The sequence below is a fragment of the Protopterus annectens genome, chromosome 1.part0, assembly GCF_019279795.1.
Source record: "Protopterus annectens isolate FY-2018-M chromosome 1.part0, PAN1.0, whole genome shotgun sequence".
NCBI classification, from domain to species: Eukaryota; Metazoa; Chordata; order Ceratodontiformes; family Protopteridae; genus Protopterus; species Protopterus annectens.
In genome coordinates, this window is record NC_056725.1 from 826,151,286 (window position 1) to 826,164,058 (window position 12,773).

General features: G+C 36.5%; 1 protein-coding gene across 7 annotated transcripts in view; it reads right to left on the minus strand.

The window, feature by feature from the left end:
* TFB1M (transcription factor B1, mitochondrial) overlaps positions 1–12,451 on the minus strand; it is a 796,864-nt gene extending 784,413 nt beyond the window's left edge. For 3 of the 7 annotated variants that reach the window (XM_044063418.1, XM_044063444.1, XM_044063413.1), the window contains exon 1: positions 11,425–11,800. The gene's annotated coding sequence lies outside the window, so the exon portion shown is untranslated. Of the gene's footprint in view, positions 1–11,263; positions 11,286–11,424; positions 11,801–12,287; positions 12,401–12,431 lie in introns of those variants that run through there. The other 4 variants (XM_044063432.1, XM_044063422.1, XM_044063437.1 and 1 more) reach the window with 4 other exon arrangements.
* Positions 12,452–12,773: the final 322 nt, after the last annotated feature.

Consider the following 12,773-nt stretch of genomic DNA (forward strand, 5'->3'; position numbering starts at 1 on the left):
AGCAAGTGAACACAGCCTAGGAGCAGGCCTGAAATAACTGGTAAATTACTTTTTATTGATTTTGCCCTGCTGCTAAGGAATCTGCCACCTTCATTACTTTGGACTGGCAACACCAATGCTTCCTTTAGATGGTCCCTTAACTATCACCTTTTTTGGGGGAGGGGGTACAGTTCAATTCATTCAGGAAATGTGTTTTTAATTACCGTAATTTATTTTATTTTTTTAATCATATTTGGTTGGTATCACCATTTTACTACTCTTTTACTTTTTTTATATTGTACATTGTTTACTTATGTTGTTGTTGATGTTTACTTATAAGCATCTAAAAAAACACTAATAAATTAGCTGGTACAACTACACACGCACATGTGCACGCACACACAGTGCTACTAAAGTAAATGACTGCAAAACAGTTGAATTTGAGGCAGTTTTACAATATTCACAATATCTAAACCTGGGTGTAAAGTAAATTTCATAAAATTAGTAGTACTCCATGAAAATGTATTACAATGGGAATCTTGAGTCATCTGGGTAACATGAGCATTACTACAGTGTTTGACTGGAGATGGATTGAAAAAAAGCAGCATGCTGACCTAACTCAGAGGGAATGGCAAAGCTCTTTTGTTTGTATTTTTTTCCTTTCACGTCTGTGAACCTTCAATTTACATTGTCTATCTTCTGATCAGGCAAAGCTCACTGTATCTAATGCTTTAGCCAGGTTAGAGTAGGCAGTATGCACCATTTTCCCCTCATCCATTCCTATGGTGATCTTCTCAAAGAAGACCACAAAGTTGAGTAGGCATAATCTGCCATTGATTAAATCAAACTTGTTATGGATTCAGTGTTTTTAGGTTTTCTGTGTTCGTATTAATCATTTCCATGATAATTCTTTCCATGGCCATGCATAAGACACTAGTCAGACTTATGGACCTGTAGTTTCTAGGGGCTGTTGATGGCCTGCCCTTATGCAGAGGAATGAGATGAAAAGATGAAACCTCATTTATGACCTGATCAAAGAAAGAGTTATAAACTGAATTACTTGATGCATGCAGCAACAAAGTTCTTCAACTCTCACCTCATGAATCAGAGAGAAAGCTGAAAATAATGGCAGACAAAGATCCCAAATCAATGATTCAACTGTTACAACTGTACATTAATTCTTATGTAAAGGCCAAAGGCCATTCAGAATGCAGACTCCTCCATGAATATACAAATATTGCGCGCACACTCTCTCTCTCTCTCTCTCTATATATATATATATATATATATATATATATATATATATATATATATATATATATATATATATATATATATATATATATATATATATGGGCCCCAACCAGGTACTGAGTATGTAAACAAAATGTGGTACTGAGTATGTAAACGAAACATGTTCCAAAAAAATTTGCTCTTAAGACTGTCCTTCAATCCACAATTCTGTAAGTAAAATATGCACCTCCAGTTATCATGCTTGCATTTAGCAATTCGAGTTTTAGCAGAGATTGACATTCTTCACTCCAGAGCCCCCTACCTCTAACATATCTATAACTGACTGAAAAAAGGCCTTGACTTTTCAGTCTAGATGGATATTATTTATCTCTACAAATAGTTAATAGGTGAATAGTAAGCCAACAACCCTGAAGGGCCTTTTAAGCAGAATCAAACCTTGTACCTTCTGTCTGCAAGGTAAGCATCTTAACCATGATGCCAGTCCCTACAACATAGTGATACAGGTTGTAAATTTTCATCTAATAACTTTTCTTGTAACAGCAAAACAACATGTACTCAGTGACCAAGTATATGTTATGAACAACCTCAAAAAACAGTCATTATTCCTTGCTGTAAAGTTCTTAAAATTTAAGCCAATAACTTCTGATGCCTTAGACTTAACTTTTAAGGCATTAATCCTATATTTAAACTTATAACACATATAATAATAATAATACATAAATCTTACATATAATAAAAAACCTAAATCCTTATATTCCGTCAACTTCTGTAACTCGTGGGGACTTAAGTTTACTCATTATCCAACCTCTGGTTTCGCAAAATACAAAGCAGCACATTTATCCTTATTAACTTTTAGTCCACTTAAGTCTAACCATTTAGCCACCAAACACATAAGCGTTGAATTACTTATATATCCTCTGTCAATGTAATAACACAATCTAGTTTAATATCATCCGCATAACTAGCTATCTAAACATTAGATATCTTAGAAATAAATGAAAATACCAGGTTGAACAATACTGGACCTAGAACTGAGTTCTGGGGGACCCCTTTGTTCACTTAAAGCCAGCTAGATGTGAAATTTCCTAACCTTACTCTCTGCAATCTACCACAGAGCCAGTTATCCACCCAGCAAAAAATGTATGGATTAACTTTGTGTTTGAGCATGGCATCAATGTTAGCAGAATGAGAGAGACTGTCAAAAGGCTTAGACAAATCCAAACAGAACATGACTTCAGACATGCCCATATCTAAAGCAGCTATCACTGGGGTCATAAAATTAGTGAATGTAGAACATTTTTTTTTTATGAAACAACGTTGAGTGAGGTCCATTGAACATCCCTGAAAGTCTTGATTAAGAAAGGAAGTAGACACCTCTCAAAATTCTTCCTCACCAGTGAAGTATGCCTGATAGGTCTATAACTACTTATATTGTCCGCTGGGCTCCCCTTATGAAATGGGATTATGCCAGCAAGGTTCCAACTAGCAGAAACAGTGCTAGAATACAACAGGTTATTAAAAAAAAACTGAGTGACAGAAGCTGTAATATATTTACTACAATATGCCCAGAAAATGCCTGGAATATTACCAGGTCCCACACCACTACCTTGTTTAAAACAGCTCAAAGATGCTCGCAAAACAGTTAAACTGAAAACTGGGCATATACAATCATCTTCTATTTATAGGTTCATAGATCACTACTAGGCTAACTGCCCTTGTGGGACACTTCAAGCCTAGCCAATTACCCCATAGGAAAATCAAACCCTGCACCCTGTGTCTATAAAGTAAGCACCTATACCATTATGCCAACCTCCCAACCAAAATTAAAATTCTCACATCAGAAACATCAAACAGTGTAACATCTTCTGCCAGGAAGTGCTCATTGAGCAAATTCACCAATAATTCTCCAGCATTCAGCACTTCACCTCAAACAGGAATTAGTCCAAAAGATTTAACCTTACTACCAATGTAGCTAATGCAAGAATAACATTTTATTAATATTATCTCGTTAACATAAGTCATAAATTTGACCAAGCCATCGATATGCCAGAGTTGATCAGTGCTCATTAATGTACAGCTTTTATAACAAACAAGTGCAGTGGGAAACCAAAGTCAGCAAATAATACTTCCACAGATATCAATTCTAAATTATAAACCACTTCTAACACCCTAACATTTAGTCACTGGTCTATAAAAATAACCACCAATCCTATTATTTCTCAAGCAGCTAGATGACTGATAACCATCACTTCACTATTCCTTGATTCAGTAATTAGAACAAAGTCATAATTACTTACTGAATAGACTACATTTAGTTCACTTACATTTAGTTCACTTATTTTATTAGTCAAACTTCAAGCATTACCATGATACATTTTTGGTAACTTGGGGTCGTAACTAATCTTTATTGCTACATAAAATCAAAAAAAAGTTTCCAATATCAACCAATTTCGAACTTGACAATTTTCACCTAAATAATTCAAATAATACCCATGTCACTCAAATAAACTTATGTTATTCACAACATCATCCCAGGAATTAATAAAATCTATGTCTTTTGACACTGACTTAACCATTTATTGAACAGTGTTGCTTTTGTGAACTGGTAATCTGATATGGCTAGGGAAGGCAACATATCTGAAAAGCAAACACTGATTTTATTTTTTAAACAAACCTCTGAAATACTCTTAACCATCCTACACATGTGAAAGAGAGGGGTCATTGAAAAATCATTTACATATGGATGCATAATTAATGAACTATACATAGATATTTCCCGTTCGATTCTCGGCGTAGCTTGGGAGTGCCTTCTGTGTGGAGTCTGCATGTCCTCCCCGCGGTTGGGTAGCGTTCGAAAGACATGCGTGCAAAAATGGGCGTGCCTTCGTTGAAGATTGGGCGTCAAGCTGGCACCTCGGCGTTTTGTAAAAATCTACTGCCAATCATTAGCGGACCGGAGTTCCGCTGTGGCAACCCCTTACCGGGAAAAAGCCGAAAGACAAACATAGATATTTTCTCTATCAATTTGTCAAAGCCTGCATAAGTATCAGGGAATTTACACCCCCCCCCCTAAACTGTCACATTCTATCAATAATAAGTGCTCTGATACTTTTCCTAATCATTGAGTCACCTATAAGTAACACACCAGCAGACTGATAACTTCAGAATTGATAAGGTAAATACAGGGTACATCCAACTGCTCTTCGCCTACTACGTTTATTTTTAAGGCTGACTCAGACTGGCTGGTGTCATCACCATCTCTGTTGTCTCTTCGTCACTTCTTTATATTAATATAATCTGCCTTTTTCTGAAAATCTAATTCAGTCTGCAATACAGATTTTTTCAACAAGGTTATTCTGTTTAGTAAACGTTGTCCGAGCCCCTGTGTCCACTGTCAGTGCTTTTTTGAATAAAAATACATGATTCCCCAAAGTATCTGCATTATAACTGGAATTATTCTTCTCCACAAAGGAATTAACATACATATGAGAACCCTCAGAAATCATAAGAACCTCTGTATTAGCCTTACTTTGTTTAGTGAGCTTTGTACCTTAAATCCAACTTATCACTTATTAAAAATTCACAATCAAATACTTGTGATGAAATTGCTTTCCTTAAACCCTCCAGGTCCATAACTAAGTCAATCAACTCAACATATTTAACACACTTATTTGTGTCTGAGTTTACTAAATTCTGTGGGAGTATGCTATACACGAAACAATGAATGTAATGGAAAACTGCTTTTTCGTCAATCAATGACTACAACTACAAATTACATAATCTGTCTATTTCAAACCAAACTTACAAGTAACTAAAAAGAAAGTCCAAAGAATCTGCTACACTCCTGCTCCTGTCGGAAATGATGCAATTCGAAGCAAGACGAGTTTGAGTGTTTGCATCTTGCGCATGATGCACAGCCACGCACTGGAGCATCTGCTTAAACAGCAAGTCTAATCCCTGTCTTACAAACATACACAGCCCTTTAAAATAGTAGCAGGGAAATAAACTCTGTAATAAATATCATAAAATACAATGAAATTCTCAGTTATGGCTGTTTGCTGCTGTACATGCTTGAATAGCAAGTCTAATCTCTGTCTCACAAACAAGTAGAAGCAGGGAAAGAAACTTTATAATAGATGAAATAAAATTCATTGAAACTCTCATATTTTGAATATTAGTACAAATGACTTAAAACATGCCGCGGTGGTACGGCGGTAGCATTGTTAGCTCACAGCAAGAGGTTCTCCCATTTGATGCTTGGCTTGGGAGTGCCTTCTGTGCGGAGTCTGCATGTCCTCCCCGCGGTTGGGTAGCGTTCGAAAGACATGCGTGCGTAAATGGGTGTGCCTTCGTTGAAGGTTGGGAGTCGAGCTGGCACCTCGGCATTTCGTAAAAAAGTTACTGCCAATCATTAGCGGACCAGAGTTCCGCTGTGGCGACCCCTTACTGGGGAAAAAGCCGAAAGACAAACAAAACAGCACAAATGACTTAAAAGATTAATACAACAAAAAATTGCAGTAATATGTATCTTACGATTACAAAGTGTGTAAATATGCCTGGCATTATTGAATGATTGCTTCTGTGCTGGGTTAAAAAAATGAAAATGGTATGAGCTTCTGTGATATGTGGATGTCCTGTGGCCTGTAAAAGCACACACATTTCTCTGTAAATACGATGGAGAGAAACAGAGACCGATGAAAGGAAAAGAAAAATGTACAAAATCTGTGCGTAAAATGTAAAGTGTAACTTTCTGCAATTTCTAAGAAATTATCTAATTGCTTGTATATAACTAAGTCATACAACGGTTTAATGTCAGAAAGAATAAAGGTCAGAACAAATGCAAATGTAAGACTTTTCAAAGGAAGACTTCATTAGTATTTAAATGAAATACATCTTCTTTGCATGTGAGGCTCTGAATGTGGATTTTTTTTCCTGTTTAGTTATTACTCCTTCTATTGTGTGGTATTAAAAGTCAAGTAATCTGATGTACTACCACATGATTTCCTAAGAAAACAGAAATGATGACCTAGAGTGTATATGTTTAGAACTGAAAGCAAAGTCAGTTAGTCATGTTTGAGAGACAGTAGTACATCTATGAAGATTTAATGGTTAAATTATCTTGTGTAATTTTTACCAATTTAGAATAGTTAGGTTCTGTATTTCTTAAGTAAGACACAGCTGCAGTATTTATATAGTTGTAGAAGAAATTCTTCTTTAAATATTCTATCTTGTTCAACTGAATGTTACTTTTATATTCTTCATGCATTGTTTTGATCTCTGCATATTTAATGTGCAACAGCATTGTCTTGACTTCTTTATTGCTTAAGTGAAGTTTTATTTATTCCCTTTTAAGATGATAATTATTTATGTATTGTTATTTATCATCTGGGTATATTACTTAGCCCTGTCAGATGGCAACTGACTAATTAGCCAGAATGCGTAAGCATACTACCACTAAGATATATTTTTTATATTTTACATTTGGATAAATCAAGAGTGGTCAGGTAACTAATGTATTTGGTCTCTAGCTATATGTAGTGTAGTGGCAGTACTACCATACCAAGAAGAACACCAGAGGGAATTGGAGAATTATACCATCCTTCTTTGGGAATTCTGTATCTGCGTGTGTAAATAATAATTTGAAAGATAGCCACCATGAATAACGGGCAATGGAAGACACTGATTCACACAGAGAAAGAAGTGGGAAAGTGGACTAGGCTGTTAAGCCAAAGAGTCAGCTTTATAAGTGATCATTGTGTAAACCTAGCCTGGGTGTGGATGTTTGAAGCCCATACCAAGGACAGCAGAGAATATTTCTTTTATCCTCCTGGGATTGGGTTGTATTTGAATTGGCTACTGAATCATATTTGTGTTTACTACTTATTTTTATTTTAACCTACTTGTGTACCAGTGGTGTGACTTGAAAGACTATCCCTTTGGTAGGCAGCAGACCTACTTGGGAGAGGGGAGGGGATTCAAGGAATTTAAAACCTGCCCCTCATACACTTAAGTGGTACTTTAAGTTGCCAGTGATGGGATTCAAATCCCCTACAATTACATATGGTCTTCATACACAGGTGACAGGCATTTATCACAGTTGCAACACTGTTTCACCATAGAAGTGTAAATACTGTGACAGACACAGAAAATTTTCACAACAATATCGGGGAAGCCCCTTTTAAGGACGGCTCTCCAGGTATTTGGCTTTGAGATTACAGTAATAATAAGGTGACTGTAAGTATCCACTCTGCACTTCAAGCTGCATGCACTTTCAAAGTGATGCACAGTGTACTGCTCTTGAATTTGCATTGTATACTATTCTGATCTACATTCTGTCATTTGTTTACAGTCACCGATGATGTGACCTTCATGCTGATGGACTGCTTCTTGTGCAATAATCACCAGGTGCTGAAGAATCTGATTATTAAACAGAACTACGCAGATTCTGTCTAACATTTTACTACTAAACATGTAAGAAATCCCCACAATAATCTACACTAAAACAGTCAGTCATTCATTATAAATGAACCTCACTTTCTAAATGCTGTGCACACTGAAGCAACAATTGTTATATTCATGAAAAAGGAACATCACCACATATCTGGGCTCTAAAACTGGCCTCACTGCTCTTCTCCATTTTCAAAAACAATCTCTCACTTGACATATATCATCTTCATCTACTACCATACACTGATGACATGGTAATGTACAGATCTAGTCCAAATCACCTGGACATACAAAATCAAATACAGTTGCATCTTCTACATCTAAACAACTGGCTTACAACTAAGCAGCTATTAGTGAACCACAAAAAAGCTAGGATCTTTGACACTATCAAAAGACTAGCAACATGCCCTAAAACACTACATATCACTGATCAGTTCAATAGTCCCATAGAAACTGCAACCTTTAGAAACCTAGGGAACTGGCTTAAACAGCCCTTCAACTTTCAAGTAACACATTGAAAGACTCCCAAGTCCCAAGCTGAACTATTTGCTCTTCTGGGCACAAAAAGTATCACAGCTTCTCTCCATTGCCAGAACTGCCATTGGTAAAGGAGTCCTACTTATCCAACTAGAATTATATTTTACTGCTTTTTGCTACAGCCTTATAAAATATATAGCAATACTTCAATCTGTAACAAAATCTGCTGCTTCACACCCAACTCTCCATATATGGGACATCACTGCGTTTTCCTAGCCAAAGCCAAATGGTTACCTCTATAAGGCAGATCATCCCTCCTCTTACACTCCCTAATGTCCAGCTTGCTTAACCAAGACATCCTGTCACCACTCACAATAAAACTTATGGCAACCATACCATACTACAACCTCAAAAACTATGCTAAAGCAAGACCTACACTCCAAACTTTCATCTCTAAACTTCACTGCACTGACCAGCTTCTCAAATCCTGTCCCTCAAACTATGAAAATCCCTACTTGAAGATATAACTATCAGAATAATGTAACTAACAATGTCAACTCAGGTTCTCCAAGAAGAATTTAAATGTTACTGTAATGTAACAGAGATCATATCTTATAACTAATCAAAACTTCCTACTGTATCTACTTGTTACCCTTCACACTGACACCTCTATAACCCTCACTAATACACAATACAACAAACACCTTGTAAATATGTATATAATTCTTCATCCTCTATAAACCCCTGCCATATTTACTTCTGCCATTAACACCAGACACTTCCATACTTTCCTGATTTTGCTCTACTTGCTCTTCTGTTTCTATGGATGAACAATCTAACTTGTTTCACCTGATCATACCACAACTTTTTTTTTTTGCCATCATAGTGAATGTTTGTATAATGTACTAGAACTCATTGCTGTACCACTAGTTATCTTGCACTTGTATGGTATTTCCTGTTTATGTTGTAGCACTTGCACTCTGTCATGATGTTAATCACAAACTGACTGGACCTAAAATTAGTCATGCTTGATCGCAGCTCTACCCCGGTAAAGAAATGTAAATAAATAAAACAAATAAATACCTCACAACTGTCCCCGATTTTCAAGAACATTCTTAATTTTGCCACCAAGTTTTGCCATCCTATTTAAAAGTTTAAACCTTTTTGATTCTGTCCCATACACAAGTTTATATTTTTTTATGACAGAGTCTGTATCACAACCCCTATCAATTGTTTTAATTACAACATTTTAATCTTCCTAAAATTCATTTAAATCTTGTCCCTATTATCCAATCTACTTTATAAATTGCTTGTTCTAACATTTTAAAAAGGTGGACTTGATATTGGGCATTTGTCCTTCAACTGCTAGTTTTGCTCTGATTCCTGAGGTGACAGGCTAAGAGTTATGAATAGTGCGAGCACTGAGGTCATAGAACATAAAAATTGTCTAAATAAGAAAAGCCATAGCAACTATGAAATCTGGAAAGTGTGTCTGTACTGGAAGATGCCTTTGGTGTCGTATGGTTGTTGTCAGAATACCTCTCAAATGCTGTGATTTAGGAGCAGTTGTATGGTCTTGGCCTTTAAACTTAGCATTTCTCCTAGATTTATTGATTTTCTTCATAAAATCAGATACATTTATGGGTAAGTATTCTGTTAAATTAACCCTATACAAAGAATCTCTCACCACATAAAGTCAATTATATGAAGATCTTCTATGGTGAAAAAATAAGAATGTGTTCCTTCTCTCTGCGACTATTTTAAAAGGTAGTAGTATTACAATTTTTTAATGTTCAGAGGGTGAAAGGTATACAGATGTGTTCACAGGACGTTCAAAGCATTAATACGACATAAGAGTTCCATTACTTTACTACTACTATAAAATCAATATTGTATGCTATGCACAGAAAATACTGTACTGCTAAATACTTGTTTGTTGGAAGACAAATCGTTTTATAGGTTCATAGGTAGGTACTAGGCTATTGGCTCTAGGGCCTATATAAGCCTAGCCAAACGGTGCCCAGGCTTTTGCCACTGAAGAAAATTATTTTCTTGTGCCCTTGTCAAGCAGAGCCACAGAAGTGATCCCTGGGGTGAATTTCCTATCTCCCATCCAATCATCAAGATTTTTCTTGAAGAGTGCTAATGAGGAGCTTTGTTTGATACAGATAGGTAGTTTGTTCCAGAGTATGGGAAGTCTCTGGGACAGTAATCTATCCCTCCAGCATGTTCTGTTTATTGTGGTGACAAGGTTTAGGTCCCTAGAGCGTGTAGCTTGGAGGGATTGGGATTTCTTTAAGTGGAGCATGTCCAACAGCTCTGGGTTTGACATAGCTTTGTAGGTTAGACAGAGATTGCCTCTGAGTAGGCGATATGTGACACAGAGTAAAGCTGGAGTTTTTTGAGACAGTCTGCGTAGGGCATCTGTTTGAGGCTACTCATCCTCTGAGGTATTTCTGCGGCCTTTCCAGTTGTTGTAGATGTCTTGTGAGGTACATACCAAAATGGGAGTTGCACTCTATAATGGGTCTAATGAGTCATGAGTAGAAGGTACAATGACCTCTTTTTTCATGGATGAGAAACCTTTTGTGATGAGGCGTGCCACATAGAAGGATTTCCTGACTACTGTGGTGATGTGATTATCAAAGGAGAGACTACTGTCCACACGTGTCCTTAGGTCTCTTATCACACTTTTATTTCCTGGAAAAGGAAGTCAACAGTAAGCTTTGATTAGCAACAGTCATTATTTCTCACTTGCTATATTAGTCGTGAATTCACGGTCTGAAATATTCCTAAGTAACATCACATATCTCAGCTCTTAGAAACTGACAGAGACGAGAAAAGTGGACAAAATACTCAAAACATCATCATACTCCTTCCTGGCAGTGTGTCAACACTGTAGTTATAGTTTACAACCTTTCTTCTCCAAAATATGAAACACTACCCCTCATAATGTGAATCAAATCATTTATTAACAACTTCAACTAAGAATCTCACCAGATGGATATATGGCTTTATACTTATAAAAACATTCTTTTCATGAAATAATATGATGCAGAACCATTTATCACGAATTTCAGTTAAAATGACTGAATGCGTTACATACCCTTTCATTGTGGAATTGCAAGACACACGGTCTTTTTAGGAGTAAAAATGAGGAACGTTCCTCAAAGGGGGTATACCTGAAAAATACACCTGTCGGACCTAACCCACGTGTCGGTAGGCAGTAATGTAAACACTTGCCCTTGGTAGGAAAGCAAACCTTACCTGACTGAGCAGTGCTGCAAAAAAGGAGAAACTCCCTTATGTTTGAATAAAGGCAAAGAATTTCTGCTGCTACACAACAGAGCAGTAAAGACACATTAATACATTTCTTCCATGCATTTACTTAAGAATTAATATAAACTTGTTTGCTTTGCCGGAAGTTTCAAGGAAGCTGTGTAACATACAAATACGTCCGCTATTGTAAATCCCGCCAGAAAATGTGTTCCTGTTCCACTGTGAGGAACTGAAAGTCGCAATTTTGTTTCTAGTTGCTAGATTGTAGAACTTCCTGTATATTGGAATAGTTACAAAAAACATTTATGTTGCTGAGCTCGTTACTACGTTGTTGCTAATTTGTTAGCGATATACGCTATGCCTCTAGGGTATGTATAATGATTAGTAACGCCCTCAGGATGCTCACGTAAAAAGACGCGCACAAAGGTCTTTACAGGTCAAAGCTTCGTTAAAGAATAATTGGTTCTCTTTAAACATTACTGTATAACTAATAATTAACTTTATTCGTATATTGCCGATGGTGACACCCCTTTGCATTTAAATATTTATAAGCCACTAATGGTAAGAGGTACGGCATGTAAACCGTGAACAGAATCTTCTTTCGCGCAGGGTTACCATCTTTTCAAATGCCCAAAGTTTTACTTTTTTTGTAGAAACGTCAGATTTTGCAGGGCAAAACATACCCAACTCCAATACAAAGGACATAACTTCACTTTTATGCTTAAATAAAAGCTTCTTCTTGTAGCATTTTAGTTGCTTATTCTGTTTCTTAGGTGTTTCAGATACAAAATAACTGTTTTATGCAAAAGAACTATAGGAAAATTTTTGTCCTATGATCTCAGGACATTTACCATTTTTTCAATTTTTTTTTGCAGGACACAACTGCCCAAAGAGGCTCTCGCTCACAAAGTGGGCCAGGTGGTAACCCTATCACAAATGTACGTCCAGCTATAGATTCACATGCACTTCATGGTGATTGTGAAGAAAGGAGTTACCTTTTCCTCAGGGCGGAACCACAATGACTGACATCTGGTCAGCTGTCATATAAAAGGGATGTCTTCCATTAACTCCTAACTCCTTGTTTAGATTTTCCAATTACCAAAAGTTATAGAAATAAAATAAATTAATACAATATCTTAAAATTAGTTTAGAACTACAGCGTGAGTGTCTTTTGTAATGCACAGGCCAGCATAATTGCCTTTCGGAGTCGAATCAGTCTTTATTGAAACGATCTTGTCTTACAATCAGTACAGAGGATTGCTTTTCTGCTTGAAACTTCGTCATTGTTTATGTGGCTACTTGCCAACTGTCCAGATATTCTGTAAAAAATCAATAGA